General features: G+C 40.4%; 1 non-coding gene across 1 annotated transcript; it reads right to left on the bottom strand.

The window, feature by feature from the left end:
* Window positions 1-1,440: 1,440 nt before the first annotated feature.
* On the bottom strand, window positions 1,441-1,544 carry LOC129498994 (U6 spliceosomal RNA). The gene has a single exon (XR_008662263.1). It is a non-coding gene; the product is annotated as a U6 spliceosomal RNA (small nuclear RNA).
* Window positions 1,545-10,129: the final 8,585 nt, after the last annotated feature.

The raw sequence follows: 10,129 nt of genomic DNA on the forward strand, positions 1-10,129 counted from the left end.
AGACCAAAGAGTTTGGGGGAGGGAACAGGGACTGTGAGGTTGGCCGCAGGTGCATTGAAGGACCAAACATATGGCTGGATGCTGTGAAACAGTTAGAATGCTCTTGTAAAATAAATAAATAAATAAAAATTTAAAAGTGGCTATCAGTCAGTCATTAATCACAAGGTCAGTAATTCAGTGTGAAAATTGATTCTCTCTGTATACAAGAATTGAATGGCTTTCTGGCCTGCCACATATATGATGCTGAACTTCCTGGTCTCTTTGTATACAATGGTACTAAAGGTGTGTTACTATAACTGTACATCTCCTTAGGACCATCAATTTACAAATAGGAATATGGAGACAGTAATACAATTTTGAAGGGGTTGTCCTTCATCATGTGTCTTTGCTAACATTCCTAAACTTTATAAGCCTCTTGAAATGGTTTTAGGCAGAGAGATTCTTTTCCAGTTATATTTGAAGAATGTATTTTGCTTCATTCATTTGCAAATGCCTTTAGTTACAGCTTTTTATCACTGTCTCTCATTCAACATAAAAACTGATGTTAAAAGCCTTGGGCAGCCCTGATGGCTCAGCGGTTTAGCACTGTTATTGGCCCAGAACGTGATCCTGGAGACCAGGGATCAAGTCCCATGTCAGTCTCCCTGCATGGAGCCTACTTCTCCCTCTGCCCTCTCTCTCTGTCTCTCTCTCTCTGTGTCTCTCATGAATTTAAAAAAAAAAAAAGCCTCATTATCTGGAGGAAGTTTGAGAGTACAGTAAAGAAGATGGTTTGGGACCATTTGAAACTATTTCACCATATTTATTTATTTACTTATATTTCCTAAGGTGAAGTAAGGAACTCTGGGTAAACCAGTAAGTTTGGGTACAGTACCAGTACCGGTAATAACATCCATTTTATATGGTACTTTTCTTCCCACATGGATATTCAATTTGGTGCCTGAGATCATTGGAATAAAGCTTTAAGTCTGACTTTTTATTATTGTGATTTTCTTAGCATTGTTCAGCATATTTACATATTTCATTAGGTCTTAATGATCATTAACTTGTAAGAAATATTTTCTCTTCTCTATATTTATTTTAGCTTTTTTTTTTTTTAGGAAGAGTTTATTTATTCATTCATGAGAGACACACAGAGAGAGGCAGAGACACAGGCAGAGGGAGAAGCAGGCTCCCTGCAGGGACCCCAGTGTGGGACTCAATCATGGCACCACAGAATCACACCCTGAGCCAAAGGCAGACGCTCAACCGCTGAGCCATCCAGGCGTCTCCATTTATTTTAGCTTTTATTATTGAAGTATAGTTGACATACAATATTATATTAGTTTCATGTATACAACATAGTGATCCAACAATTCTACACATTACCCAGTGTTCACCACAGTAAGTATAGTTACCATCAGTCACCATACAACATTATTACAATATAATTAAATATATAAAAATATGGAATATGTCAGGAATTTGCACATCATCCTCATGCAGAGGCCACTCTAATCCTCTCTGTTTTGTTCCAATTTTAATATATGTGCTTATAGAAGCACATGCTCTTTTTAAGCCAAAATAGCTCTTGGTTTAGTTTGGCTGTATTAACCTTTGAAATGCAGATAAGTTTAATGTCTCCAACACAGACTAGTCCAGAAGTAAATTTAGCAGATTACTCATTTACAATACCAAACTATCTTTTCTGATATCTACCATGAGGTCCTCCAAAGATTTCCCATGGTCTTTATTTACTTAACATTTAAAAAACCACAAATGCAATCTGACCAATGAGAACCACCACCAGGTTTATGCTTCTAAGGGCCTGGGCGCTCTGCTCCCTGGCCCCAGACTGTGTCTTAACAAACATAATATCCTGTAGAAGTCATAATAGGCATAGAGAAAACAATATTTCATTACACTAAACATAAAACTAACTTTTGATAGACCTGTTGGGAATTCTGTGCATGAGGTTCCAGACAATCAGATTTGACCTTCACACTTATGCTTAAGAGTGGAGAAGCCAGTTTCTACTACCTTGGAAACTTACCGTAGCACAAAGAGAACAAATTTAGGAAGTCATCATGGAACCTGGAGAAAGTAGACAATGACAAATACAAACTTTGCAACAAGAAGTTTAAGTATTAAGCCCAAATGCTTTACAGAGCTAACCCCCTGCAGGCTAAAAGGGTGGCTGAAAATGCACCCAGGATAGGTTTAGAGGATCCATAATCCACTTCAAGTCAAAACACTGCAAGAAAGCTCACAGGACTTTGGCCTACATTTATTTGTTTGTTTGAGAGAGAGACACAGAGATAAAGGGAGAGAGTGAGCAGGAGGAGGGGCAGAGGGAGAGGCAGAGAATCTCAAACCGACTCTATGCTGAGCACAGAGCCCCACCCAGGGCTGAATCAGAGGACCAGAGATCATGACCTGAGCCAAAATCAAATCAGGAGGCCCAACTGACTGAGCCACTCAGGTGCCCCTGGTCTGCACTTTGAAAATACCACATGTATCTTCTCAGCTGTTTAAATAAATCAACAGCAACAAATCTGCACACAAGGTTAATTACTCTGGGCACCTGCAACTTTTTCCTCTTTTTACCTTCCACTTTGACTACTGAGAAAACAACCTCAGGTGGGCAACCCTGCGTGATGGTTACCCTGCCCTTTTGGTGCCCTTGGGGATTTGTGCTTCTCTCCAGTGAATTCATTAACATTTTTATCAGTGATGATGCTCACTGATAAGATTACTAACCTCAATTACATGGTGATCTGAACTAGATTCTTCTTCCATCGCTGTAAGGTCACTCGTGAGTTGTAAAAATCTCCACGTATGATAGATGTGGTTCAAGGCACACCGTGCTCACACCCACTTCCCAGAAATTTTGAATCTGTGCCTTAAGGCCAGACACTCAGGCCTTATACCCTAGCCACAGATGATTGGATAGAGTATGGCATTTGGTTGCAAGGACATGGGTGAGCCCTTCCTTACTGTAGAAATTTAGCCTGTGGCTCCTCTTTCGCCCACCATATAGGAGTCCTGCGAAGATCAAGCAGATGGTCGTCTTTGGGACTTCAAAGACTGTCAGGAACCAAGGTATAATGGGTGTATCTGGTTAACACAGTCTGGTGGAAAAGCCTGTTACTTAAACCCCTCCCATCTCACTTGCCACTGAGAGTGTTGTCCTCTGTATTGGTAATAAGTTTCTAGGACTTCATTTTTCTGATTTCAGTTGTGCACCTTGGGTGTGTCCTTCTGCTTCTGACTTTGATAAAGATCTGAGATACACTCAAGTGTTCCTGCCATGGGTTTGCAAGTTCAGGCTGCCCATGCCCTTGCTTCTTGCTAGCTACACCAGCCTGACCCCGCATTGTTGTCTCCAACCTGGGACCTGCTTGGCATAGTCCAGGCCCAGGTCAGGCCTCGTCCACAGGCACAGAACATAGCACAAGTGTTCTATTCATTTTTAGAAATCCATGACCCTACTTAATAACATTCTTTCACAAGCCATAATTTATTTAAAAATCTGTTTCTGGGGACACCTGGGTGGCTCAGTGGTTGAGTGGCTGCCTTTGTTTGGCTCAGGGTGTTTCCCAGGGTCCTGGGATTGAGTCCTGCATCAGGCTCCCTGCGTGGAGCTTGCTTCTCCCTCTGCCTGTGTCTCTGCCTTTCTCTGTGTGTGTCTCTCATGAATAAATAAATAAAATCTTTTTTAAAAAAAGTAAATAAAAAATAAAAATCTGTTTCTGGGTGAAGTCAGTATCCTTGATTAATTTTAACCTCATTAGAGCTACAATGTTAGCAAAACTTGGTTTGATCTTTAATGTCTACTGTGGCCATTCCATAGGTCATGCTGACTTGATGACTATGTGGAAGTATCATTAACTTCAGAAAGCTTATCTTCCTAGGATGTCTAAAAACTTACTCTCACTCCTAACTCTGGGAAATGAACTAGGGGTGGTAGAAAGGGAGGTGGGTGGGGGTTGGGGCTGACTGGGTAACGGGCACTGAGGGGGGCACTTGATGGGATGAGCACTGAGTGTTATTCTATATGTTGGCAAATTAAATACCAATAAAAAATAAATTTATAAAATAAATAAATAAATACATAAAATAAAAACTTGTTCTCTTTAAATTCTGGATCAAAGGCATTTCAGGGAAGATACCCACACTATTAGGTTCTTTGCTTCTTTAAGTATTAACAACTGTGCTTGGTTCTCATCACCTTGCAATTTGGAATTCATCTGATATTTGTCTGAACACTGTTCTCCTCAGAATGATACAGGACCTACCTCCCTTACCACAGGAGCTTGAAATCCAGCAAAGAAATAAAGTGTAATGTGTTGTGCCCAAGATTAAGAATCCGAGAAACCACCAAGGAGCTGACACCGATGCAAGCGCACGAGGGTTTATTAGCAAGCTCGAGCTTGGGTCCAAGTATACCCGACACAGCGGAGCAGGGACTTGGACCCCAAAATGGGTTACAGCTGGGTTTTTTATAGGCTGGTCCAGGGGATTTTCAGAAGGGCTGGAGCAATTCCTCAAGTTCTGTTTACATTTTGATATGGGACTTTCCAGGGCATTGAGCTCTGTTCTCATTCTAATATGGGACTTTCTACCACGGGTGTGGGCTCTGTTGTCTTTCTGATATGGGATTACGTGCCGAGGACATTGAGGACATTCTGCAGTTTTTCCTATAAAGTTCAGCTCTTATTCACAGGGGCCTAAGATGGCTGTACTTGTGCTAATGCTAAACTTGAGGTGGAATGGCCTTGATTTTTCTCAGCCTCCACATAATGAAGATTTTTGTTAGCACAAAGAACCAAAATCAAAATGAGTTTCTTGCTACTTTCTGCTAAGAGACTATAGAAACCTATGAAAGCCTGGAGGGGAGCTGCATTCACCTCCTCAGTCAGGTGCCCCGAGCGAGGCACACATTGCATGACTATATACTGTGTCTTGACTGGATCGGTAACAGCAGTAACCCCACAAAACAACAACAACAAAAACGCATTGCCCTAAATCTGGGCAAAATCCCAAACTCCCAGATAAATTGCATCAGAATCTATTGATTCTGGCCTGAAACTCCTATTTCAGTGCTGTTAAAGTGGGCTCTCCAGACCACCATCACATCATGAACCCTTTGTTGCCAGTCTGCTAACATATACAGAAATTGAGAAAAAAATGTTTAGAAAGTTTTATAGGAACTTGATCTTGGTGTAACATTTTTTAAAAAGCTTTTATTTATTCATGAGAGACACACAGAGAGAGGCAGAGACACAGGCAGAGGGAGAAGCAGGTTCCTCACGGGGGGCCCGATGTGGGACTCAATCCCAGGCCCCAGGGGTCACATCCTGAGCCAAAGGCAGAAGCTCAACCCCTGAGCCACCCAGGTGCCCCTTGGTGTAGTATTTTTATTGTATTTTATGAAAGTGCCAGTCTGCAAAGCATTAGGAAGTTTAAAAACTTGTCCCTCACCATGAATAGTTTTAAGAGTACTGCTCTGCCACAATTTTCAAAGGGAAAAAGCCACTTTTCTCCTTGTTCTAAAAAGAGAATTATGCAGTGTTTCCTTTTCTTGTACAGTATATAGATTATCTTTACATTCCCCTGTACTTGTCAAGACCTACAGGAGGGACAGCCGAAAATGCAACTGCTAAATATAACTGGTCTCACAAGCAGATTCAAGTGTCCATTATTACCTTGTGAAATATAAACCAAGTGGAAACATTAATTTCTTATTTACCTATTGCTGGCTGACGCATTAAATGTAGATCACACATCCACCGGGGCTGTTTTTCTTTTAATCTATCCAGCATGTTAAATTACAGCCAAAGGTCACCTCTGATAAGAGAGATGCATTTATCTCCTATTTACCTACAATGATATGAATATTTTATAACAAACATCACTTTCACCATCCATTAGCTCATCTCTATTCCTTTGTTATTGAAGGGAGTCATAAATGTGTCTACTTGGAATCACGTACTGAAAGTTCTAGAACATTCAAACAACTTTTCAGGTCTTTGCTCCAGCTGTTGATCAGTTTACACCAGCAGCTTCTCTTCATCAGGCCCTGAGGTCCTTTCCATGAAGCTCAGTCCAACAGAGAAGCCAGCACCCAAAGGAAATTCATGCACATGCTGCCAGATATGTGAAGCAGTTCCCAAGTCGTTTCCCAGATTTTGTCCTTAGGGATGGCAGTGATAACAAGAAATAGGGCCAGGAAAGTCTCAGGCTTTGCTGTTTGTCCTGATAAATTTGTTTATCTATGGTTAGATGCAACAGAGTAAAGCTATACAGTGTCCATGAAGCATTTTAGCATTGCTGGCTTGACCCTCATTCCACCTTTTTAAACTTGAGGATGAACAAAAGTGTAAAATGCTATAGTCATACATAACATACATTTTAAAACTAGACATGGTCATACATGATCATACATTTTAAAACTAGGATTTTAACCGCCGACCTCCTCTGTTTGGTTCCATCTAAATATTCCATGTGAGGCTTTATAAGTTAGGAACAACAACAAAATTCTTTATTTACAAATAAGCTATTTCAATGGAAAAAAATGTTTCTGTACTTAGCAATGCTTCTCAGAACACATTCCTGGTTTAAATAAGCTGCCTATGCAGATGGGTTTTACAGCCCATCCAGACTAAGCTGGAAATACTTTTCTTTTAATTTTAGGAAATCCTCTCGACTAAGCTTTCCAAGAATCATTGCAAACAAGTGACGCTGATGGAAGCAAAATGACTGAAAGAACAACCCATGATCCGATGACAATGGCTGTGTGGACCAATAGATCAATTGTGTATGGAAAGTTGGGTTGGTTTATTTATTATTATTAGTCTATCTATCTATTTATGAGAAATTTAGCAATTTCTATGCCTAATGTAGGGTTTTGAATTCACAACCCTGAGACTGAGTCACATGCTCTCCCTACTGAGCCTGCCCGGGACACTTCCCCGCCCCCCTGGAAAGCTGGTTTTTAAACAGAGAACAATATTTCTCCAGAGAATAAACTTTAAATCCCACATGTTGCTTATGCACCAGAACTGGCTTTGCACCACACATGTTCCAACAGAGCTCTTGATTCTGCACACAGTCTATGGCCTTCAAGTGCAGACACACTGCACACACCTCTGGCTGTTCTGCAGAGAACTGGGGTTCAGGGGCTGTCAGCTATGAGAATGAGTGGTTTTCCATTACTTACAAACCATGTTGATATTAAACATAAACGTAATCCAGATAAACTTTCATTTTCTCAGGTTACAGGATAGGAAGGGATTAAAACAAAAGTGAATTAATGAAAGACCCACCTATTTTGAATAACATAAAAGTGATTGCACAATTTGGAACCACTTAATTTTGTCTGACAGTAAAACGATCTTTGTGATGAAAATAGGACTTGAAGGAAACAATGTCTATAGAGAAAAGTGGACCTAAATACGGTCAATACTAAGGTAATGAAACAATAGTAAACCTAATGACAAGTCACCTAATAGACTTACAGTCTTAGATCCATGAAAATATAGAATATTGTTATTTTTATGTTTTACCCAATAACTAGTCTTAAGCAGTATGAAGCACATTCTTGTGAAAATAGACCAACTGAGGAACTTGCTGACATTAATTCTAAATTAGTCATTTCTGTATTCATATTTGTAAAGGCTTTCACATATCAGCTTAGTTATCAATTCAAAAATGTATCTTCTTTAATGTGGAATTTCCAGTATTTCCAGAGTACCCAGAAGTTAGACTTTTTTCCTCAAGATTAGCTTGGACAGAATTAAAATGTTCTTTCTTGGGGATCCCTGGGTGGCGCAGCGGTTTGGCGCCTGCTTTTGGCCCAGGGCACAATCCTGGAGACCAGGGATCAAATCCCACATCAGGCTCCTGGTGCATGGAGCCTGCTTCTCCCTCTGCCTATGTCTCTGCCTCTCTCTCTCTCTGTGACTATCATAAATAAATAAAAAAATTTAAAAAAATACTTTCTTTGATCTCACTAAAATATGAGAAAGTCATCTGATACAGAACAATAATTATTTTCATGCAGAATTCATTTGCAAGGAAGTCCTTGGAAAATCAACATGAATGCCCCCTGATTCCGGTGGCTCTTTCCTTCTGGTTCAAGACTGGTTTCCTTCTGGTTTCCTTCACAAGACTTTCGAGTCACCATGGTGGTCCTGAATCAAATGATAGTATTCCTAGGATGAAACCAAATGCCACTTGTGATCATTTTTTTACTTTGGAGATGGAGGACAGGATCCGCCTGATCCATCAGGTCACCTTACATTTGACTTCTGCATGTAAGCCTGGAGAAAATACTGAGATGAGAAGGCCATGATATAAAGACAGGAGAAGTAAGAAAAAAGTCGATGTGCCAGGCAGGGGGAATTAAATTTGACCCTTTATAAAAAAGGTCCGTCTTGAAGATAAAAAAATTTCTGAGGATGGATCATGGTGATGGTAGCACAAGAGTGTGGATGTCCTTAATGTCCCTGAACTGTACATTTTGCCACAATAAGAAAGTCAGTCTCATAATGGTATTCATACAACCCCTCGGTATGGACACATGCAGCCAAAATTTAAGAGAGAAATATATTCTGAAATCAGAAGGAGACAAGGGTGCCTGGGTGGTTCAGTTGGTTAAGCCTCCAACTCTTTTTTATTTTTTTAATTTATTTATGATAGTCACACACAGAGAGAGAGAGAGAGGCGCAGAGACACAGGCAGAGGGAGAAGCAGGCTCCATGCACCGGGAGCCCGACGTGGGATTCGATCCTGGGTGTCCAGGATCACGCCCTGGGCCAAAGGCAGGCGCCAAACCGCTGCGCCACCCAGGGATCCCTAAGCCTCCAACTCTTGATCTTAGCTTGGGTCTTGATCTCAGGATTGTGGGTTTGAGCCCTGCATTGGGCTTAAATAAAATTTTTTAAAAATCGGAAAGGAACAAGGACATATGTTTGCATTTTTGCTATAATTTTCTCATCATTTAAAACATGTAAGGTTAGGAAAACATTAACTGTTGGCGCCACACAGGAAATTCACCTCCAAATTACTGTTGGCATTTAAAAGTGGTATTGAATGTATACACACTTCCTTTTAATTATTCATTACACAGCGAATTAAAAACAAAACAAGAGGGGAATCCCTGGGTGGCTCAGTGGTTTAGCTCCTGCCTTTGGCCCAGGCCACGATCCTGGAATCCCCGGATCGAGTCCCACATCGGGCTCCCGGCATGGAGCCTGCTTCTCCCTCCTCCTGTGTCTCTGCCTCTCTCTCTATGTCTATCATAAATAAATAAATAAATAAATAAATAAATAAATAAATAAATAAATAAATAAATAAATCTTAAAAAAAAAAAAAACAAGACTAAAAACACCCAGTACCTCCTCCCTTAAAATCTTGTTTTGATACCTTCCCAAAACATAGTGACTATTTAAAGGTCTTTATTCTTTTACTTTCCTTGTAGCAAAATGTCCCCACCCTGCCGTGCCCCCTAACACACAGTTTAGGATAAAGATAATTGGTTAATATGTCACAGAGTTACAGGCTGCCAATCCCTAGAGAAAAGTTCTTCCTTTCAATCCTGGACCTATGTGAAAACCATTACATTGGGTAAGAAGATACAAGGTGAGTGGTAATGCACAAATGCCAAGTAGTGCCTAGAGAGCTCAACTGGGGTCTTAAGTCTAGAAGAGACATTCCATGAATATCACTGCTGTGGTCTGTCATCGTGTCTGTTTGTGAACACAAAGGGTGGAGTTCATTTTTTCTTGGTCCCAGTAATAGATTATGGGGATAACTTTCAACAGGGCCAATTGAATGACAGGAGTTATGCAGTATCATAGATGCTTCCAAGCAGGAATGCCCTATAAACATCAATTAAGAACTCTTATTTAAAAAACAAAAAACATAAAACCTCTTGTTTTGTGTGTTTAACAAGGCTGTGTTCAAAGGCCCTTGGTCTGAGCTGATTGCTTTCTGACTCTTCAACCAGAAAACAAAATGACAGCAAGCACAGCACAATGTACTACTGGACATCTGGCTTAGGTACTATGCACAAGTGATTATCCTCAGTACAAAAGAATCGGGATGTTATTTTCTTTTTTTAAAGAATTTATTTATTTGACTGGGA

Source organism: Nyctereutes procyonoides, unplaced genomic scaffold, assembly GCF_905146905.1.
Source record: "Nyctereutes procyonoides isolate TBG_1078 unplaced genomic scaffold, NYPRO_anot_genome, whole genome shotgun sequence".
Taxonomy (NCBI): Eukaryota; Metazoa; Chordata; class Mammalia; order Carnivora; family Canidae; genus Nyctereutes; species Nyctereutes procyonoides.